Here is a 23431-nt window from a genome sequence, read left to right as displayed (position 1 = left end):
GTTGTTTGGGGCTCTCTATATATCCTGGACCTGATGTCTGTTTCCTTTCCCAGGTTAGGGAATTTTACCACTCTCTTTCTCTCTCCTCCTTCTGGGACCCCTTACAATGTGAATATTGGTATGGTTGGTCAGAAAAAATGGTTGGTATGAAAAAAAAAAATATATATATATATACACACACACAGAGTTATACAGAGTGCCTGTAAACTGTCCTCATTTTTTAAAATTCATTTTTTCTTTTTGCTCTTCAGTTTGGATGATTTCCACTACCCCTTCAGATTGTTGTTGATCCATTCTTTTGTATCATCTAATCTGCTGTTGATTCCTTCTAGTGTATTTTTTATTTCAATTATTGAATTCTTCCACTCTAAGTGATTCTTTTTTTATATCTCTTTGGTGAAATATTCACTGTATTTATCCAGTCTTCTCCCAAGTTTGGTGGGAATCTTTGTAAAAAATTATTTTGGACAGGTAGATTGCTTATCTCCATTTCATTTAGTTTTTTTTTTTTTCTTATACTTTGTCCTATTCTTTGGTTTGGAACATATTCCTGTATCTTTTCACTTACCAGGTTCTCTGTGTTTCTGTGAATTAAGTAGATTGGCTATGTCTCCTGGTCTTGTAGGAGTGGCCTTAGATAGAAGAAGTCACTTCATGTAGAAAAGCCCAGTCCCCACTTAGTCACCAGCACTAGGCACTCCATGGATGTCCTCTGTGTGGGTTGTATGAACTCTCCTGTTGTAGCTGGGCCATGATTACTGCAGGCATGGTAGTGAACAGGGCTAGCCCTCTGTGTGCCAGCTTTGTGGTAAGAGCTGGTTCTGCTGAGTATGATGGGATGGGAACTGCTTTGAAGGGGCACCCCCTAGGGCAAATTGGTTGAGCAAGATATGTCTGTTCATAGCTCAAATTCTGAGAGATAATCTGGTTCATTGTGCTCTTGTATCTCAGTTTCCTTTTGAAAAGTACCCACTGTTGGTCAACTCAGCTATGGCTGAAGAGGAAAGAAAGAGTGATGAAAGCTCCTTTCTTCAGTAAGGGAATATGGTTTCCTGTTTTTAAAGAAAGTCCATGTGCTTGGTTTTGTGATCTAAATTATTTTCTGGCTCATGGTTTTAAAGAACAAATAAATCACTTTTCAACGCATTGAACATGTCTCAGTGGTGTTTTGGTCTGGGATTCAGGTTTTCTTAAGGAGCACTTGAGAAGTTTAGGATTAGGATTTGAGATCTCATCAGGAAAGATGAGAAAAAGTTAAAATCATGGGAGATGTGGGGCTTGTTTCAAGCTGTAAATGGCAATAGTTAAAATCGAGTACAATTTTCTCTATGTTCCTGACTTTTTTCACATGGCCTAATTTTAAAACAAAATCAGGGTAGGTTTTTAAAGAAATACATATTTTACATGGCACAACGTTCCTCCAAAAATAAAATTTGAGTGATTAAATAAAATTGGGCTATAGTGGGAACATTGGGGGTAGCCTGGATTTTTTCTTGTCCACAGATTTTCATCAGTGGTGAAAGCATAGAATTCCATTTGCTTTTTGTAAAGATCTGAGAGCCTAATGTAAAGCATCATTCATATCTTCTAGTAATGTCTGCAGGATTTGTTGAGTCACAATGAAGCATTTTATTGATTACATTATGAGAAATCAATTCAAAAGTCACCTACAACTTTAGCTCCAGGATGCATTTTGTACATGCAATGGCAGAGGCTTGTTCATCATTGTGGTTAAAACTGAGTACCATGGGGTTCCCAATTATAGCCCTGGCAAGAGGATCCTCAGGGAAGTAATTGTGGTTTTTTTCATTGCCTTCATGCGGCCTCTGAGTGAGGAGCCTCATGATTCTTTTCCAGTCTGGGGCAGCAAGAGAACTAATATGACTCTAATTTTGACTTCCGCTGTCCACTACACCAAACCAATACTCCCCCATCCCTTTAATAAAACCATTTCCCACAGATGCTGAGCAGCTGTCCTTGTCTGAGAAAGAAAAGCAAGGGCTAGAAACCCTAATTTCCTGTGTTGATAATAAGCAGACTTGTTTATTGAAAATAAAACTCCTAGTAAGGAGGAGAGCAAGAAGACATGGGTAGAAGAGTGAGCCAGAGAGATTGGAGGAGTGTAAAAGAGGAGTTTGTCAGAAGCCCTTATGAAAGCTATATTCTTAAGGTCATCTGCTTTCCTTGAGCATGCTACAATTAAAAATGGTTAATAAAGCGCTTTGGATCAAATAAGTTACTTAAAGAGAATTTAGGATGTAGGCACTATGGCTGTTATATTTGAAGCCATCTGCCAAAAAGGAAAAACATATCAGACTTGTTTGGGCAGTTTCTAACATGTCTTACCTACCATGTATTGACTTACTTTGATAGTTTTTTGGGGGGCCTTCACATGTAGAGGCTCCATATATAGAGAATGAAGTGGAAGTGCCAGGAGTATATGATGAAAGCGAACCATGTTATTCTATAAAGAAAAGATTTAGTTTTCTCTGGTTTCTCCAATCGTCTCCCTTAGTCTGGAATGATAAATGCAAGAAGAGAACAACATGCAATAATGTCAAGGAGTTGGTCTTAGATGGGGATAGTAGGAGACTCAGAGTCAAAGATGGGCTCCTGAGAGGTTCAGTCTCCTAAATTATACTGGACTGGTAGGTCTGTACCTTTGGGAATTTTACAGGAAAAATCTAATAGTGTTTATTACTGGATTTTTATTAAAATTTTCCAGTTATAGCTAATCTTTTAGATTTTGAATTTTCGTGATGAAAGAGATAGGCTCAATGACTAAGTCCTGAATATTTTTATCCTACTCAGAAGAAATAGGTTAGGCTTCCTTAGTGATTCTGCATAGGACCCATTCCTGTAATGCAATCAACACATCTTTCGCATTAAAATAACGACTGTCCAAGTTCTGAACAGTGGGAATAGAGAACAGCTGAGGAAAACAGGTGGTATGCACAAGTCAGCTATGAGGAATTATTTGTCTCAGTTGTCAAAAGCAATCCTTTCTAGACTCATTTTTCTTTTATTGAAAGATAGCAAAAAATAACATTTGGGGGAAAGGCTGCTATCTTTAAAGTAGAAAAATATTTAAGCTACATTATCTTAGCTTTGTTGAGTTTCAGTGGTGACTGATGGGTACAATTCTGTGAGCTTTGTTTTCTCAAGAACAAATTGTCAATCTACACTGTGGAAGAAAAAAATTGTCAGCTATGTCCCAGGATGAGCAAAAATTATTGGTTGCGTCTCTGGAAGGTGAAAGTTCTGGGGAGTAAGAGAAAATTGTCAGATGCATATTTTCAAGACAGAATTGTTGGCCATGTCAGTTAAATAACAGGTTACTATTATTTTACTGCTGAACTGTGAAATTTACCATTTTTATCCTCTTTGGCATTTGAATTGACGAAGTGAACTCCACCCAAATCGTCATGTGCGTTGGTCCTTAGCAAGGACAGATGTGCCACATGTGCCTTTGTGTTATGGCTGGAAAGATAGATATGTGTGGGTAACCAACCAGATAGTATATGATAAAATGTTGCCTATATGAATGGAGAAAGAGACATTCTGGATTCCTTTAATGGGTACTTCAAATCAAAATGAAAGGCAGCTAGGTCAGTGGGAGGAGGGACGGAGGCACAGGGAGTGGGGCTGTCATTACGAAAGCACTATATTTAATAACATGGCTGGTGACAGGTTTGTACTAAGTCAATAATTCTTTTCTGAGTCACAGTTGGTTCTGGGGGTGTGTGTGCAGGGGGTGGGGTGAAGAAAGAGAGAGACAGGAAGAAAGGCAAGGAGGGGAGATGGGGCGATGAAGACAGAGACTGACTATATCTCTACACTAGCTTCCATGCAACCGGCGAGAGGATATTTCTGATAGAGGGAAAGTTACTTTAAGAGTAAGGATCAAATAGGGGCACCTGGGTGGCTCAGTGGTTGAGTGTCTGCCTTCAGCTTAGATCGTGATGCCAGGGTCCTGGGATTGAATCCCACACTAGGACCCTTGCAGGGAGCCTGCTTCTCCCTCTGCCTGTGTTTCTGCCTCTCTCATGAATAATTAAATAAAATCTTAAAAAAGAGTGAGGAACAAATAGATGAGAATTCCTTGTGTACACCCATATAACAAGTTATATAATAAGACTTAATTTTAAAAAAATTTATTTGGAGAGAGTGAGTACAAGTGGAGGAGGGGCAGAGGGAGAGAGAGAAGCAGACTCCCTGCTGACTGGGAAGTCTGAAGCAAGGCTTGATCCCATGACCCTAAGATCATGACCTGAGCTGAAATCAAGAGTTGGATGCTTAACGGACTGAACTAGCCAGGCGCCCCTAATAAGAATTAGAACAAGAGTTTTCAATTCATATTTGAAAAACTAGCCTGAATGACACTGAAAAAATGAGGTAGATTAAACTTCATTACTGGAAGGGCTGTAATTCCCTTCCCAATTACTGAAATGCTAACACTGGGTGTATTTTATTTTTTGAGACCTAGACGGTATGCTTTGATTCTGAATGAATCTCTGGGATAGCCCCAGAAATTTGTTGTCTGTTTTATTTTTATTCTGTGGGTTTGTGATTGTGGTTTTGGAAGGCAGGTCCGGTTTTGAGTCTAAATTAAGGAAGTTGGAAATGTTGAGTTTTAGGATTCCCAATGTTTGTTCTCTAGCAAAATTTATTTGCTTAGCTGTATTATCATATACTCTGGCTCACAACTTTTTAATGGCTTCCCGATGCCTACAGGATAAAGTTAAATATGCCCTACACTAGAAGTGAAGACCTTTGTAATGTGGTCTCCTTGGTCTTTTCAATTCTATTTCAGTCCTTTTTATAAACCCTGAAGACAAACTGCTCCAACCATTGTATATTTCCTGAGCCCCATTCTGTTAATCTAACCCAAACCTTGACTGTAATCCTGACCTTGACTCTTCCTGTTGGAGCTCTTTGAGACCTAGAGCAAGTATATCTTTGGTGATGTGTGATGTATCTGAAAAGCACTCTCACTCCTTTGTACTCTGGGCAATCATTGTTACTGTGTGCTACTAATTTGGCCCTGATTATATACTGTCTTTTATCGTGTTTATGTATTTAAATAATAATTTTGAAGGCTAACTACATGTATTATTTCTGATGTTAGAGCTAGGCATATGTCTTGTTTCTCATTCTATCTTCTTGGTCATTGTAGTTCAAGAGGGAAATCAGAGAAGGAAATAGATGGTTCTAACAGGATGCAGAAAGTCCTCCCTGTGGAAGTGACATTTAGGCTGTGACCTGATGGCGGGGAAAAGTCAGAGAGGTGCACTGGTGCGAGATCTTGGCTCCTGCAAGGAAATCAGTGCAGGGTCCTTTATTGAACTAATAAATGGAGTTCATGTTCCCTATCCCTCTTTCTTTCTTCTTGTTCTAAACAGGTGGACTCTATGTGAGATAGGGATGGTGAGTGATGAGGGAGATGCATATCCTGAAGGACACTGTGGGTTATCCCAAGGGGTTTGAGCATTATCCTGTAAGGAGTCATCAAAGAAAAGGACATTAGGAGAGAGACAAGGTGAAATTTGCATTTCAGAAACATCACTCTGGCTTTACTGGGAAAGATTGTAAGTTGGATAACCAAATAGTATGGTCTGCCTGTTGGAGTGTCCTGTGTATTTTAGCATTTGTCTTAGATTTTTCATTTTTTTATTTTATTATTTTTTATTTATTTTTTAAAAGACTATTTATTCATGAGAGAGAGAGAGAGAGACAGACAGACAGACAGGCAGAGACATAGGCAGAGAGAGAAGCAGGCTCCACGGAGGGAGCCCGATGTGGGACTCGATCCCAGGACTCCAGGATCAAACCCTGAGCCAAAGGCAGATGCTTTAACTGCTGAGCCACCTAGGCATCCCTCATTTTTTTTTCTTATAGCAAATTAGGAACTCCATTTTATACTTCTAGCTTCTTCCATGGGCTCTTCTAGTATTTGAAATGTATGTCAGTGAACAGAATTCTCACTCTAACATGTGGTTAAGTCTTAAAGGCACCTGTCTTTCAAGGACAGCATGCAAAACACTCATGATAAAAGAGCCAGTGGATAACTAGATCTAAGTCCTTTAGCTCTTGGTGGTGGGAGTAGTATATAAAACTGCTTTCCTACTTCTGTAACAGCCAGTTGTGCCAACCCGTGAGATACAGGACACTATAATGGGCAGCAGAAAATGAAGGACAGTAAAGGTTAAACGTACATGAAACAATGAACAGAAAACAGAAATTGGGCAGTCTTTTTGTAGGGTATAAAGAGAGAAGTCCCACTACAGTTTTGTCATTTATTGTATGGTATACATCCAAACTGTTTTCTTGGTTTTATTATTTAATGGCCTTTTATATAGTACTAAAAGCTTTCATCAGCTATGAATTGAAAAAAATCAAAAGCACCTGTTCAGTGAAAAATTAGGTGCAGAGTTATTGTTTCTTGAGAAAGTTGATGTTAATTGATCAACAAAATGATTAAACAAAATGGCATCACTTACCAGATGCAAAGCAGAAGACAGAAATCACTGAAAACCAATCTGTTACAAAATTTAGTATTTATAAGAAAGCTGTGTATGACTACCACAACTTAATATGTACAGACACAGATGTGTTTTCTTATCACTTATGAACATGACTTTTCAACAGATCAAATGATTGCTCCGTTCCTCTTCAATCCCAAGTCTCCTCCTAGTGTACCTGTAAAAGGTGAAGGACAACCATTGGCTCCATTAGCAGAAGAGAAATTCTCAATCAGTGATGCTGGTTATCAATATAATCAGATTCTTCAATCTATCAAGAATCAGATTCTTTCAATTATTTCCAATAATGGCCCTTTTCCTAAAAAAATCTCATCCATGGAACCAAAGTAAGCCTTTTGGAAGTTTGTCACTGTGACTGTTATTGCAAATTTAGTTTAAAGAGAAGTTAAACTTTGAACAAGAAATTATTTTGTAATAATGCAGCCAGATTTTGGTGAAGTACAGACCTGAGGTTAAAAATGTTTTTTCCTACTGAATTAAGAAACTTATGGAGCTGAAATGTACTGGATTGATTGTGCTGCATACTTTATAACACCAGAACCATCCTTGGGAGGTGGCATGAGCCAGGTTCCCAGTTCCCAGCGCATTTTCCGTGGTCCCACCAGACTTCATTTACAAAAAAGGAACAGAAAAGAAACTTTTTAAAGACTATCAAGAAAGTGACAGAAAGAACATTATACTCAAAGTGTGGGGCCTTGTGCTCATGGGGTCCTATGTGACTACACTGGTTGTATGACCATGAAGCTGGCCCTGGATGTAATCAACTAGTCAGAAAATGAATCAGATTGCTGGGTTTATGGCTTTGTGCATTCCAGGCCCTTGACTCCATCCTACCTTTTTCAGAGAACACAGGAGTATGTTCTCCCTCAACTGACGGTGAGCATAAACATGCCCAGGCCCATCTGGGGAAAAGTCTAGTTAAAGTGGGAAGGGGTTACTCTAAACTGAAAGTGAATGTCCTTTCCTTGGTCAAGTCTGAGAAGAGAACTCCTGGCACCATCAGAGCCTGATGCACAACACCTCAGGAAAATTGAACTTACACAATGGAAGATACCTGCATTCTTCATATTCGCATGTCTCTTTTTCCCTTTTTATTTCTCCTAGTGGGGAAAATATAAACAAAGCAGAAACACACACATAAAAATGTGAATGTGTTCAGTCTAGGCTAGGCTTTTTATTTGGTTCTGATTTCTCTTTGGTTGGGTGGAATGCAGGTCCTGGGAAAGAATATGAAGGAGGCTTCGTTTGGCTTTGGAAAAGAAACATCTAAAATAAGAACAATTTTTACTATGTAGTGAACTTCACATCATCTTTAATTCGCTAACCAATCTGCGAGATAGCCATCATTATTCTTATTTTTTGGACTGAGGACAATAAGGCTCAGAAAACTTAAATAACATGCTCAAGTTCAGACATGGCAAAATTAGGATTTGAATCCATGTCTGTGGCTGAAATGCTATGGTCTTTCTTTGGATACTAGGTTCTTGGCCCTCATGCAGCAGACTTGTCTCTTCCCAGGTCTTGAGAAGACTGTAAGTGACACATTTTCCATGGATTCTAATCAGTGCCAAAAGAGGTGATATCTCCAACTTTTATCTGCCAAATCAGACATGGAACCATTTTTTAAAAAGGATTTTGTTTATTCATGAGAGACAGAGGCGGGGACATGGGCAGAGGGAGAAGCAGGTTCCTCTGTGGGGAGCCTGATGTAGGACTTGATCCCAGAACCCTGAGATCACGTCCTGAGCCGAAGGCAGACACTCAACCCCTGAGCCACCCAGGTGCCCCAGTACCATTTTCTAACAGATTAACAAGCATGAGATTTTGCGGAGAGGATAGCAAATATAAGAGAGAAGGAGGAATTAGGAATAACTCCCTTTCCCCAATAGGAAGTGTTTAACTTCTTGGTTTTCTAGTGGGAGAAGGAGACTATTTCTCCCTCCCTCACTAATCCTGGTAGCCACATTGGTACACTGAGTCCATGTATATGGATTGGAAAGAAAATAGGGGGCAGATTTTTCTTTGCTCAGTTGATTTTCCTCTCTCTGGTATTCAGATGCAGATGCTGCACGCAAAGTCTTTCCTTTCTGGGCCATCTCTCTGTCTCTCTGCAGCTCTGAGGTAGATGGCAATCTGCCACTTTTGAGTGTCTGGCCTTTTGAAAATACCGTGTCATCATTAAATATTTAAGAAGAGCATCAACTGTGAGGAAATGTGCTTCTCTTGTCTGTCTTCTCCCTCCTTCAAACTCCCCCTCAGCCCTTGCTCCACCCTCTACTCTGTGACCCCATTTCCAGGACAGGTAGTGCTCTCTTGAGTCATTCTTTCTGTTTCCGAATGGCTCACATTAATAGTGACTCTGGAAAGCTGAACAGCCTTCTTTTCTCTGAAAGATCTCATAGTTAGATGCAGGCAGTGGCTTCTGGGTGTCTTTCTGTCCTTCCGTTGTCATTATGTACAGCCTTCGGGGTTTTCCCTCTTCAAACATTCTGGTTATGAGTGGTTATCATGAGAGCGAGTGACTCACCACTATTTAATATATCAAGGGGTAGGCGAGGTGCTGTGACATCAGCTGCTGGCGTGTCCTTGGAACCAGACACATGCCCACCCACACCCACACTGCTTTGCTTTTGTCATTTAGAGCTGGAAGTGCTGAATAGGGCAGGATCCCACTATTGTAACATCACTGTATAATGTTTTCCATTGACATTTTCAGAGAGTCAGGTACATGACCCAGCTGGAATGGGGGGACGGGGTGAGGGACGGGCTTGTAATGTGTAGGCGATGCAGACTCACCATCCTAAGCTGTGTCGTTGGATCTGAAGCCCCCCCCCCTTTTTTTTTGGTTCCTTTCACTCATCCCTTCCCGCTGATCCAGATCCCTTTTCCAGGGAACAAAGAAATAGTGGACAGTGTGTCTTAGCCAGTTCATTAATGGGGCCCAGACACAATCCACAGGACTGCAGGGACAGTCCTATAGTCCCAAATGAGGTTTACGTATATATATGATCATCTGGGAATTCTGGAAAAATTGGAGAGCTGGACTTAACTGAGGTTAGCCGAGGCCATCCTACTGGGCCTCTGACTGTTCTGATTGGTCAGCCAAAGATGATCTGCCCTGATAAAACAGAATTTCTCACAGCTGCCTTACTTGCTGCCAGGCTCCAGAGCCACTTAATAAGTAGCTCTATTACCTTGAAAAAATTACTTAAATTCTATATCTCAGTTTTGTCAACTTTAACATGCAGATAATAACATTACTTCCCTTAAATGGTGGTTAATGAGGATTGAGACAGTTAATCTATGTAAGGTACTTGGATCAATGTTTGGCCCATAGTATAATTCTCTAATGTTAGTAATTCTCATTATCCTTATTAAGCCTCTAGTTTGGGAACTTCTTAAGCTACAAACGTAGAAGTAATATAATAGCCTACCTGGGAGATGAAAGTATAGTCTTTGGAAGGTTCTGTGACCAGCCTAAAAGTACCTTGGCGGGCTGTCACAATCCTCCTGATCCATAAGTACCTGCTACTCAATGAGTCTGATGCTCTCTGCCTGCAGTTATGTTAAAAGGAAGTGTGTTAAGGGATGGGACCAAGTCAGATTTATTCTTATTTCCAGTCCTTTCTGTGGTTCTTCCACAAAGACTGGTATGTTGTAGATGCTCAGTTGAATTGGCATTGTGAACCATTCTCATGAGCCTTTACCATGAAAATGCGACTTTTGCTTGTGTAGAGAGGACTGCTGTGTGGCAGAGAAGAGGCCAGTTGCAGGTACTGCTAACTCTACGATTCTTGTGTATTATGATGTAAGTGTTCCAAAGAATACAGAGATTTTTTTTTTAACTGTGCTATTTCCAGTCTCCAGAACAGGGCTTGTCTCATGGTCAATGAATATTTGCTGAAGGTATCACTAAATGAAAAACATTGGAAGGGTTTGGGAGTTAATGTGCTTAGAAGGGAGCACAAAGGTACTGACTTTTCTTAAAGTCTGTGCTTGCAGAGCTACCACATTTTCAACTTAGGTTTTATTTTTTTAAACTATTTTTTTGGTGATAAAATATGCATAAAAAGTGAAATTTACTATTTTGACCATTTTTTAGGTTTATGGTCTTGTGGTGTTAAGCATACTCACATCATTGTAGAGCTGCCTAGCTTCCATCTCCGGAAAATTTTCAGTTTTACAAACTGAAATTCTGTCCCCATTAAACACTAGCTCCATATTCCCTTGTACTCCCAACTCTGGCAACAAGTACTCAGTTTTCTATTTCTATGAAGCTGACTACATTGGGCACCTCAAGTGAAATCATGTAGTATTTGTCCTTTGTGTCTGCCTTATTTCTCTTAGCACAATGCCTTAAAGCTTATTTATGTTATAGAATGCGTCAGAATTTCTTTTTTTGTGTCTGAATGTTATTATTATTATATATCTCACATTTCCATTTGTCTCAGTTTGGGCTGTTGTACAAATTTTGTAAATAAAAGTAAAATGAATGAAAGACCTAAATGTGGAACAGAAATCCATCAAAATCCTACAGGAGAACACAGGCAGCAACCTCTGTGATCTTGGCTGCAGCAACATCTTGCTAGACACCTATCCTAAGGCAAAAGAAACAAAAGCAAAAGTGAACTATTGGGACTTCATCAAGATAAAATCTTTTGCACAGCAAAGGAAACACCAATAAAACTAAAAGGCAACCTATGAGATGGGAGAAGATATTTGCAAATGTCTTATCAGATAGAGGGCTAGTATCCAAAATCTATAAAGAACTTATCAAACTCAACATCCAAAAAACAAAACATCCAGTCAAGAAATGGGCAGAAAATGTGAACAGACATTTCTCCAAAGAAGACATACAAATGACCAACAGAGGGACACCTGGGTGGCTCAGCGGTTGAGCATCTGCGTTTGATCAGGGCCTGATCCCAGGATCCAGGATCGAGTCCCACATCGGGCTCCCCACCTGGAGCCTGCTTCTCCCTCTGCTTATGTCTCTGCCTTTCTCTCTGTGTCTCTCATGAATAAATAAATATTTTTAAAACAAAACAAAAAACAAATGGCCAACAGACACATGAAAAAAATGCTCAATATCACTCAGCATCAGGAAAATACAAATCAAACCCTCCATGAAATACGACCTCACACTGGTCAGAATGGCTAAAATTAACAATTTAGGAAACAACAGAAATGGGCAAGGATGTAGAGAAAGGGGAACCTACTAACATTACTCAGGCATTATTCCAAATTTCTGGATTTGGAAACCATGAGTATAACTAGAAACTTCTATGAGAAGGCAATATAAAGAGGATATGCAGAGTCATGTTTGGAGGGGAAAGAAAGCTTTTCTAACCTCTGCTATGAGGACATGATTGAGGCCATTACTCACATGACTAGTGTGTGTTCTTTATGAGATCCCAGGGGAGAAGTTTTTCTTTTTCCAGATATATTGTAAAATACATAAATATTCCCTGAAAAGTAGGCAAGACATTTATCATGCCCATTTGCCTCATGAAGAAACTAAACGTTAATAGGAGTTTTAGCCATGATTTTTCTTCCTACTCTACCAAGCTGCCCCCCTCCCCACCCTCCCTGAATATGGAACATTCTTTTGTAGATGAAAGCAAGATCTCTGTCTCATTTACTGATGTATCCTATGCATCTAGAATGGCGCCTGGCATTTAGCAGGTGTTCAATATTTGTGGAATGAATGAATGAGTGGGAGGAGCCAGTTTTCTATAGTTAATGAGAGGAAAATGAGGACTTTATCTTTTCAAAACCTTGTTTAGTGAACTTTATAATGAAGTGTAACACCGTATACAGAAAAGGGCACCTCTATTAAGTATATAGGTCAATGGGTTTTCACATGAACACATTTGGGTAACCAGCTCCCAGACACAGAAACAATATGCCCTCCACTATTCAATACCCACTACCAACCCTATCTTCTCTCTGAAGGGTAACCACTACCCTGATTTTCCTAACCCCAATGGATTGGTTTTGCCTCTTTTTGAACTTCCCATAGATTAAATAATATAATCTGTACTCTTTTGAGTTTGGTCTTTTTTTGGTTCAACATTTTGTGAGATCCATCCATGTTGTTGAATGAAGTTGTAGTTGAACTTTGTTACCTTTTGAAACTTTAGAAACATTTTACTTTGAAATTAATGTGAGGTGAAATTTCAGATTTATAGAATAATAGCCTTCAATAAGCCACCATTTATTGAGTACATAGTAACAGATATTATGCTGAGAACTGGAATTCATGAATGATCTTACTTAATTAACTCTCTTGACAGGTTTCCTGATGTGTAGGCATCATTCTCTCTTGATAAAGAAACTTAAACATAAAGGAGTTAACTAGGTTGCCAGTAAATAACAGGCTTGTAATTGATGAAGCCCTCATCTGAACCCGGCCTGGCAGTCAACCATGCCCATGCTTTTATGAACTGCTACTCTGATTTGCCTCCCCATATAAGACTCCTTTAACACATCTTTCTCTCTTCCTTCCGTCCTTCCTTCCTTCCTTCCTTCAGATTTTATTTATTTAAGATTTTATTTATTTATTCATGAGAGAGAGGCAGAGACACAGGCAGAGGGAGAAGCAGGCTCCATGCAGGGAGCCCAATGCAGGACTTGATTCTGGGTCTCCAGGATCACACCCTGGGCCAAAGGCAGGCACTTTAATGGCTGAGCCACCCAGGTGTCCCTAAACATCATTTTAAATGAATACACCTTTAGGTAAAAGTAGGTGGAAGAAGACTAGGCTGGTCCTAATTTGGAGAGGACTGTCTTTTGGTCATCTGCTCCATGTGATAGGACAGTTTCCCAGGCCTCTTTGCTGTCCTGAATGTTGTACATGTTGACCCTTGGGTCCTTTGCTTTTTGGTCATCAAGGCTGACTCAGGGACCCAGAGCCTAGGAGAAGAAGAATGGAGCTGGCCTCTAGCCTGTGCAGTATAGATTTGGGCCTTGGGATCGAGTCAGGAAGGACATCTCCAGTCATGGATTGTTTCTTTGGGTCTCAATAGTTGTGGGTCACAGACCCAGCTAGAAGTCAAATTCCTACCAGCTGTTATCAATTTCTGTGTAGGAGGTGGTGACCTTGACTTGAATCAGCCCCAGTTGAAACTTGATTTCTCTGTCAAGTGAACTATATCTGTGGAACTTGTCCCCAGAGGCCTACTCTCCCAGCCTGGGATTTACTGTGTTTATTTCCCAGCTGTTCCTAACACACCATTCAGAATGATGCAAGTTTTTTCTTGTTAGATCTGCCTTGAGCCAATATTTAGCTGTCTCCATTTTCATAGCCTTAAATACTCCAGGCTCACTTTGACTCTTGCTTTTGCATTTGTTTGTAGAAGTCAAGTCATCCAGGACAGAGCCATCCACTTGGCACCAGCAAAGGCTGTACTCATAGTGCACGCTGTCTCAACATGACCTGTCATTTTATGAGGCAGCCCACACCCTAACTGTGCATTCCCTTTCACTTTTTTTTTTTTTTAAAGGATCTCTGTTTGCTGATTTTACAGATTTAACCAGCATTTAAATCTTAATTTAGAGCTTTCACTTCCCCAGTTTGGGGAGAAAGTACATATTCTCTATCTCTTATTCCTTTTCCTTAATTCTCATCTCTCAAGCCTCCATCCTTTTGGAGTGGAGGAGCCCTCCCAGGGCCATCAGACCCCTCTGATAGCTCAGTATTTTGTCTCTCTGCTGCTTTTAAAATCATATATTCTTTGGGGTTCTGTGATTGTGGGCTTTGCTTATCTCACCTGCTGATGAAACTCTCTTTAAAAGGCATCTTTCTCTGGGCTCTCCCTTTTCTGTTCCACTTCCTCTCATCTCAGAAAGTGATTTTTAAGGTGGTAAGTACAAATGTATCCTCCTGTGGCCTCTCTGAATTGTCTGGAAAAGCCAACTTGATTTTATGTTGGGCACCATGCTGGACACATTCCCAGGCATAGCCCCTGGGAGGCTCGTGGCCACCTTTGTGAGAGATGCTGCTATTACCATTTAATAGAGATAAGGAAATTGTGCCCCAAAGCACAGAGCTGGGAATCAAACTCTGGTTTATTTAAACTAAAATTTTGTCTGCCTTCCCCTAGTGGCCCCAAGTGCTTTTCCTTTTGATAATTATAAAAGGATACTGTCCAGAGGAGAAGGATGACCACATAATAGAGTTTGTGGAGAGAGATTCAAAAAATCGAGGGCTAATGGGGCAGGATTTCTCTGTGTGTTCACCTACCTGGACAGCCCTGCCCTTCGAAGCCCAGCTTGGATCTAACCTGTGCTGCGCAGCCTTCCCCGGAGATGCTGCCTCCCGGTACCCTTGCCTTCCTTTGAACAACTGAGGCCCGTTTGATCTTGCACCTACTTATTTCACACTTGTGTTTCATTCTTTGCACAGTGGTCCATCCCCACTTCCCATTCCCTCCTCTTGTGGGTGGCAGTTCTTTTGCCTATTTTGTTTAAACTTTCAAACTGTTCGCAACACTCTGTACCCCCAGAATATATTTTGATGAACTGAGTAGACCACACCTCTAGATTATCTTGTAAATGCTGACTGTTCTTTTATTTCATATATATGGTTTTTCATGTATATATATCCCACCCCCTCCTTCAAGTCCAAGAACTCACTCTGGAGTTTCTCCCCTTCCTTGCTACTCACAAAAGTCCTAGTGTGTTTCCAGGCCACTTTAGTCTCCGGTGGTTGCCTCTTCCTGTAGGCGCCGTATCTTCTGACAGCAGCCTTCCTTGTGCCTGGAGCCTACGCATCCTTGTATGAATATACTTTCATACTTTACCTCAGGGTACTGTTCTTTTTTTTAAAATTGGAGTTCAATTTGCCAACATATAGCATAACAACCAGTGCTCATCCCGCCACGTGCCCCCCTCAGTGCCTATCACCCAGTCACCCCAAACCCCCGCCCACCTCCCTTCCACCACCCCTTGTGCATTTCTCAGAATTAGGTGACTCTCATGTTCTGTCTCCCTCACTGATATTTTCACTCATTTTCTCTCCTTTCCCCTTTATTCCCTTTCACTATTTTTTATATTCCCCAAATGAATGAGACCATATAATGTGTGTCCTTCTCCGATTGACTTATTTCACTCAGCATAATACCCTCCAGTTCCATCCAAGTCGAAGCAAATGGTGGGTATTTGTCGTTTCTAATGGCTGAGGAATATTCCATTGTATACATAGACCACATCTTCTTTATCCATTCATCTTTCGATGGACACCGAGGCTCCTTCCACAGTTTGGCTATTGTGAACATTGCTGCTGCTATGAACATTGGGGTGCAGGTGTCCTGCCATTTCACTACATCTGTATCTTTGGGGTAAATCCCCAGCAGTGCAAATGCTGAGTCGTAGGGCAGGTCTGTTTTTAACTCTTTGAGGAACCTCCACATAGTTTTCCAGAGTGGCTGCACCAGTTCACATTCCCACCAACAGTGCAAGAGGGTTCCCTTTTCTCCGCATCCTCTCCAACATTTGTGGCTTCCTGTCTTGTTAATTTCCCCATTCTCACTGGTGTGAGGTGGGATCTCATTGTGGTTTTGATTTGTATTTCTCTGATGGCCAGTGATGTGGAGCATTTTCTCATGTGCTTGTTGGCCATGTCTGTGTCTTCCTCTGTGAAATATCTGCTCATGTCTTTTGCCCATTTCATGATTGGATTGTTTGTTTCTTTGCTGTTGAGTTTAATAAGTTCTTTATGGATCTTGGATACTAGCCCTTTATCTGATAGGTCATTTGCAAATATCTTCTCCCATTCTGTAGGTTGTCTTTTAGTTTTGTTGACTGTTTCTTTTGCTGTGCAGAAGCTTTTAATCTTGATGAAGTCCCAATAGTTCAGTTTTGCTTTTGTTTCTCTTGCCTTCATAGATGTATCTTGCCAGAAGTTGCTGTGGCCAAGTTCAAAAAGGGTGTTGCCTGTGTTCTCCTCTAGGATTTTGATGGATTCTTGTCTCACACTTAGATCTTTCATCCATTTTGAGTTTATCTTTGTGATGGTGTAAGAGAATGGTCTAGTTTCATTCTTCTTCATGTGGCTGTCCAATTTTCCCAGCACCATTTATTGAAGAGACTTTTTTCTGGTGGATAGTCTTTCCTGCTTTGTTGAATATTAGTTGACCATAGAGTTGAGGGGCCATTTCTGGATTCTCTATTCTGTTCCATTGATCTATGAGTCTGTTTTTGTGCCAGTACCACACTGTCTTGATGATCACAACTTTGTAGTGTAACCTGAAATATGGCATTGTGATGCCCCCAGCTCCGATTTTCTTTTTTAATATTCCCCTGGCTATTCGGGGTCTTTTCTGATTCCACACAAATCTTAAGATGGTTTATTCCAACTCTCTGAAGAAAGTCCATGGTATTTTGATAGGGATTGCATTGAATGTGTAAATTGCCCTGGGTAGGATTGACATTTTCACAATATTCTTCTAATCCATGAGCATGGAATATTTTTCCATCTCTTTGTGTCTTCCTCAATTTCTTTCAGAAGTGTTCTGTAGTTTTTAGGGTGTAGATCCTTTACCTCTTTGGTTAGGTTTATTCCTAGGTATCTTATGCTTTTGGGTGCAATTGTAAATGGAATTGACTCCTTAATTTCTCTTTCTTCAGTCTCAATTTTAGTGTATAGAAATGCCACTGACTTCTGGGCATTGATTTTGTATCCTGCCACACTGCCGAATTGCTGTATGAGTTCTAGCAATCTTGGGGTGGAATCTTTTGGGTTTCCTCTGTACAGTATCATGTCATCTGTGAAGAGGCAGAGTTTGACTTCTTCTTTGCCAATTTGAATGCCTTTTATTTCTTTCTGTTGTCTGATTGCTGAGGCTAGGACTTCCAGAACTTCTAGTACTATGTTGAATAGCAGTGGTGAGAGTGGACATCCCTGTCTTGTTCTTGGTCTTAGGGGAAAGGGTCCCAGAGTTTCCCCATTGAGAATGATATTTGCTGTGGGCTTTTTGTAGATGGCTTTTAAGATGCTGAGGAATGTTCCCTGTATCCCTACACTCTTCAGAGTTTGGATCAGGAATGGATGCTGTATTTTGTCAAATGCTTTCTCTGCATCTGTTGAGAGAATCATACGACTCTTGTTTTTTCTCTTGTTGATCTCATCTATCACATTGATTGCTTTACGAGTGTTGAACCAACCTTGCATCCTAGGGATGAATCCCACTTGATCATGGTGAATAATCTTCTTAATGTACTGTTGGATCCTATTGGCTAGTGTCTTGTTGAGAATTTTTGCATCTGTGTTCATCAGGGATATTGGTCTATAATTCTCCTTTTTGGTGTGGTCTTTGGTTTTGGAATTAAGGTGATGCTGGGCTCATAGAACAAGTTTGGAACTATTCCATTTCTTTCTATCTTTCAGAACAGTTTTTAGTAGAATAGTAGAAACAGCTTTTTGTTTCTTCTTTAAATGTTTGATAGAATCCCCCTGGGAAGCCATCTGGTCCTGGACTTTTGTGCCTTGGGAGGTTTTTGATGACTGCTTCAATTTCCTCCCTGGTTATCGGCCTGTTCAGGTTTTCTATTTCTTCCTGTTCCAGTTTTGGTAGTTTGTGGTTTTCCAGAAATGTATCCATTTCTTCTAGATTGCCTAATTTATTGGCATATAGCTGCTCATAATATGTTTTTAAAATCGTTTGTATTTCTTTGGAATTGGTGGTGATCTCTCCTTTTTCATTCGTGATTTTATTAATTTGAGTCTTTTTTGTTTTTAATAAGGCTGCCTAATGGTTTATCTATCTTATTGATTCTTTCAAAGAACCAACTCCTAGTTTTGTTGATCTGTTCCACAGTTCTTCTGGCTTCTATTTCATTGAGTTCTGCTCGAATCTTTATTGATTATCTTCTGCTTGGTGTAGGTTTTATTTGCTGTTCTTTCTCCAGTTCCTTTAGGTGCAAGGTTAGATTTTGTATTTGAGTTTTTTACAGTTTTTTGAGGGATGCTTGTATTGTGATGTATTTCTGTCTCAGGACTGCTTTTGCTGTATCCCAAAGATTTTGAACTGTTGTATCTTCATTCTCATTAGTTTCCATGAATCTTTTTTAATTCTTCTCTAATTTTCTGGTTGACCCATTCATGTTTTAGCAGGATGGTCTTTAACCTCCACGTGTTTGAATTTCTTCCAAATTTCTTCTTGTGATTTAGCTCTAGTTTCAAAGCATTATGGTCTGAAAATATGCAGGGGATAATCCCAGTCTTTTCGTATCAGTTAAGACCTGATTTGTGACCCAGTATGTGGTCTATTCTGGAGAAAGTTCCATGTGCACTTGAGAAGAATGTGTATTCAGTTGTGTTTGGATGTAAAGTTCTATAAATATCTGTGCAATCCATCTGGTCCAGGGTATCATTTAAATTCTTGTTTCTTTGGAGATGTTGTGCTTAGATCTGTCATTTACAGAAAGCACCATGTTGATGTCTCCCAGTATAAGTGTATTATTATCTAAGTATGTTTTTACTTTGGTTATTGATTGATATACTTGGTAGCTCCTACATTAGGGGCATAAATATTCATGATTGTTAGGTCCTCTTGTTGATATATCCTTTAAGTATGATATAGTGTCCCTCTTCATCTCTTACTGCCTTCTTTGGTATAAACTTTAATTTATCTGATATGAGGATTGCTACCCCAGCCTTCTTTTGAGGACCATTTGAATGGTAAATGGTTCTCCAACCTTTTATTTTCAGGCTGGAGGTATCCTTAGGTCTAAAATGAGTCTCTTGTAGACAGCAAATAGATAGGTCTTGCTTTTTCATCCAGTCTGAAATCCTGCACCTTTTGATGGGATCATTAAGCCCATTCATGTTCAGAGTTAATATTGAAAGATATGAATTTAGTGTCATCATAATCCCTATTCAGTCCCTGTTTTTGTAGATTGTTTCTTTGGGCTTCCTCTTTCTTTTACAGTGTCCCCTTACTATTTCTTGCAGAGCTGGTTTGGTGGTCACATATTCTTTCAGTTTCTGCCTATCTTGGAAGCTCTCTATTTCTCTTGTATTCTGAATGAGAGCCTTGCTGGATAAGTATTCTTGGCTGCATGTTCTTCTCATTTAGGACCCTGAATATATCTTGCCAGCCCTTTCTGGCCTGCCAGAAATGGTCTCTGTGGAGAGGTATGCTGTTAACCTAATACTTATCCCCATACAGGTTAGGGATCTCTTGTCTCTTGCTGCTCTAAGGATCTTCTCTTTATCTTTGGAATTTGCAAGTTTCACTATTAAATGTCGAGGTGTTGAATGGTTTTTATTGATTTTAGGGGGGATCTCTCTACCTCCTGGATCTGAATGCCTGTTTCTCTCCCCAAATTAGGGAAGTTCTCAGCTATGATTTGTTCAAATACACTTTCTGGTCCTCTGTCCCTTTTCCCTCTGGAACCCCAATTAAACGTAGATTTTTTTTTCCTTCTGAGGCTGTCCTTTATTTCCCTTCACCTTTCCTCATGATCTTTTAATTGTTTTTCTCTTTTATCCTCAGCTTCCTTCCTTGCCATCAACTTGTCTTCTATGTCACTCACTTGTTCTTCTACCTCATTAATCCTCATCATTAGGACCTCCAGTTTGGATTGCATCTCATTTAATTGATTTTTAATTTCTGCCTGATTAGATCTAAATTCTGCAGTCATGAAGTCTCTTGAATCCTTAATTCTTTTTTCCAGAGCCACGAGTAGCTTTATAATTGTGCTTCTGAATTGGCTTTCTGACATTGAATTGTAATCCAAATTCTGTAACTCTGTGGGAGAGAGGACTGTTTCTTATTCTTTCTTTTATGGTGAGTTCTTCTTTCTAGTCATTTTGCTCAGTGCAGATTGGCTAAAAACGAGTTGTTCTGGAAAAAGAAAGGGGAAAAAAAAGAAAAAAAGGGGAAAAAACAAAACAAAAAGCAAACAAACAAACAAACAAAAAACAAAGAACAAAAAAACAAAACAAAACAAGGAGGGGTACCCTCTAGTTCTATATACTATAAATCCCTCGACTTCCCCTGGAGCTTTCTAGCGCTGCTGGGTCAAGAACTTGCCCTTCCCCCTGTCCTTCCAGCTGGTCTTCTGGGGGAGGGGCCTGCTGTGCTGATTCTCAGGTGTTTGCAACTGGGGGAGCTGCCCCACCCCCTGCCAGGTGCACGGCTCAGGGGGAGGTGTTGACCCATGAGGCCCCTGTCCCTTGGGGACTCCACTCCATCCCAGGCACAGGGTGACATCAGGAGGAACAACCCCACTAGCGGCGGCCAACTCTCCAGCCCTAGAGTCAGCTCCCGCAGTAACTCCCCAGCTTCCAGTCCGCAGGGGCCTAGATGCTCCAGAGGCCGGGGGCGCTGATCTGCACAGCTTGGGGTGCCCGGGGCAGGAGCTTCCTTGCTGTCTTGTGTCCTCCTGGCCTCCGCCTGTCCCGGGAGAGCACAGGATCCTGGCTGTGTCCCCAGCGCCCTGGGCTCCGGGGCCTGCGCTGCTGGAATTGCACTCCTGGGGCGTGCAGCCCCCTCCATGCAGAGCCACAGCCTGAGCTGCTCCCAAGGCCCCGCCGGGCGGCTCCTGCCCTTTAGGGAGCTGGGCCTGCGGGGTGTTGGGCGCTCTCCCCGGGGCACCTCCTCTGTTAGTGGCCCCGGGATCCTGGAGGCCCCACTGCCCCTCCTGGGATCCTGCCCGAGTTCCCTGAGAGTGCCTTTCCGTCCGGGAAGATTGGTAAAGTTCCTGCTTCTTCGGAGCTGGGTTTTCCTGTCCTGGGGGCTCCCCCTCAACTGGTCTTAGCCCGGCTCCTCGCAGGCCCCTCCCCCACTGGATTATTTTTTTATTTTTTTCCCACCTTCCTACCTTGATAAAAGCCTGAACTCCTCTCTGTAGTGTTCCAGCTGTTCTCTCTTTAAATCTCGGGCCGAATTCATAGGTTTTCAGGATGATTTGAAGGTTATCTAGGTACGTTGTGGGGGCCTGGTGACTTGGGGACCCTAGTCCTCCGCTACCTGCTCCGCCCGCCCCCCCCCCCACTGTTCAATGTTATTTGAGTTACTCTTACTTGCCAGGCACTAGATCGTGGAGGGGGGAGGGGGTATAACATCAGGGCCCAGAGAGACCCTGGGGCTAGGCAAGCCGTCTTCGGCTGATGAATGGTGTGAGCGGGAGCCAGGCCGGGGGAGGGACCCCTCACTGGGGCGTGGAGGAGGAGGAGCTGGGGCCTGATCCCTGCCGTGAACAGGGGCTGCAGTGGGGGAACTAGAAAGAGGCCCATCTGATGAGAGCCTGAAGTGGGACTGGAGATGGGGGGTTGTTGGAGGTGTGGCAAGAGACTGGCCAGAGCCCAGAGTGGGGGACCATCATGAAGAACCCTAGAAGCCCTGGCCAGAAGGCTGAACTTGAGTCCGAGAGCAGAGAGAAGCCCCTGAAAGTAGTTGGTCAGGGGTGGGACTGCTCTCAGAGCGGGTCACCCTGACTGTGTGGGACAGTCTGTGAAGGCAGACGCTGGTATAGTTTTCTGTCACTAGAGAGTGCTCAGCACATAATCGCTTCGCTGTTGCTAGTGGCAAGAGGCAGGCCCGAATTCTGGCTTCCTGCTACCCCCCACCTCGCCCCCACTCCCCACTGCCCACACAGAATTGAAGGAGGAGGGAGTGGGTTCTGGCCACCCCTCAGCACCTACTCTGATCTGGGCATTTACTACACACTGTTGTATGTATGTTGTATGTATGTATGTAAATAATTTTATTTAATCTCTACATTAACTTTGCAGCAAGTGTGTTCACTTATCAGATGTGTAAACAAAGCTTAAAGAAATTGGATGAGGGCACCTGGGTGGCTCAGTGGTTGAGCCTCTTGCCTTTGGCTCAGGGCATGATCTCAGGGGCCCTGGGAATGAGTCCTGCATGCGGCTCCCTGCAGGGAGCCAGCTTCTCCCTTTGCCTGTGTCTCTGCCTCTTTCTCTCTGTCTCTCATGAATGAATAATTAAAATCTTAACAAAAAAAGATTAGATGACTTGATCAATGACAATATTTAATAATAACTACTAGATAAACTAATTTGCTGCAATTGAATTGGCTAAGAAGGAACCAAACAACCTGATCTTGCTGTACACTTAATTCCTAGTTAAACCTTACTTAACTGGAGGTCTTTACTGAAAATGCCCTGAATGGCCTATTCTCCCTCAAATGTGTATTTTCCTAAAGTTCACAATGGCATCATATTAAGAAAACAATGAAACAGGGAATACATGTCCCTGTTTCCAGAATTTATCCTTATCCGGGTTCTACAACAACAGACCAGACTGCATTGTGACACTATTATACATAATGCTTCCTGGTTAAAAATACCAGGTACTTTGAAGTGAGAGAGAGATATTTACCTACTTGTGATTCATAAATGATCTTTTTAGAATTTGGGATGTGAACTGCCAACTATATAACACTTTTATAATGAAATGAACTTTATATATGAAAGACCCATCAGCCCCTCTGCCTAAGAAAAAAACCCCACTTTAGTTAGAAATAGGATTTGATTGTCATAAAATGGCATTTATTTAATACAACAATGGGATTTCTGAAGTCAGGGGGCTTTACCTACCACTTTCTTCTGTTTTCAGTTATGGGGCCTGCTACTGTGATAGGATGGGAAGAGTCTTGTGGGAAATGGGGAGAGGCTTGGGCCACCCTTTACTGCTTAGTGACCTCAGCCAAGTTGCTTTACTTCCCTAATCCTCAATTTCTGCATCCATTTCTTTTTTTAAAAATTTTTTAAAAAATATTTTTAATTTATTTTTTAGAGAGACCGAGGGAGAAGCAGGCTCTATGCAGAGGGCCCAACGTGTGACTTGATCCTGGGTCTCCAGGATCATGCCCTGGGCTGAAGGCAGCACTAAACTACTAAGCCACTGGGCTTGCCC

The sequence above is a fragment of the Vulpes lagopus genome, chromosome 6 (genome assembly GCF_018345385.1).
Source record: "Vulpes lagopus strain Blue_001 chromosome 6, ASM1834538v1, whole genome shotgun sequence".
In the NCBI taxonomy this organism is placed as follows: Eukaryota; Metazoa; Chordata; class Mammalia; order Carnivora; family Canidae; genus Vulpes; species Vulpes lagopus.
Note: the sequence above shows the minus strand (reverse complement) of the source record.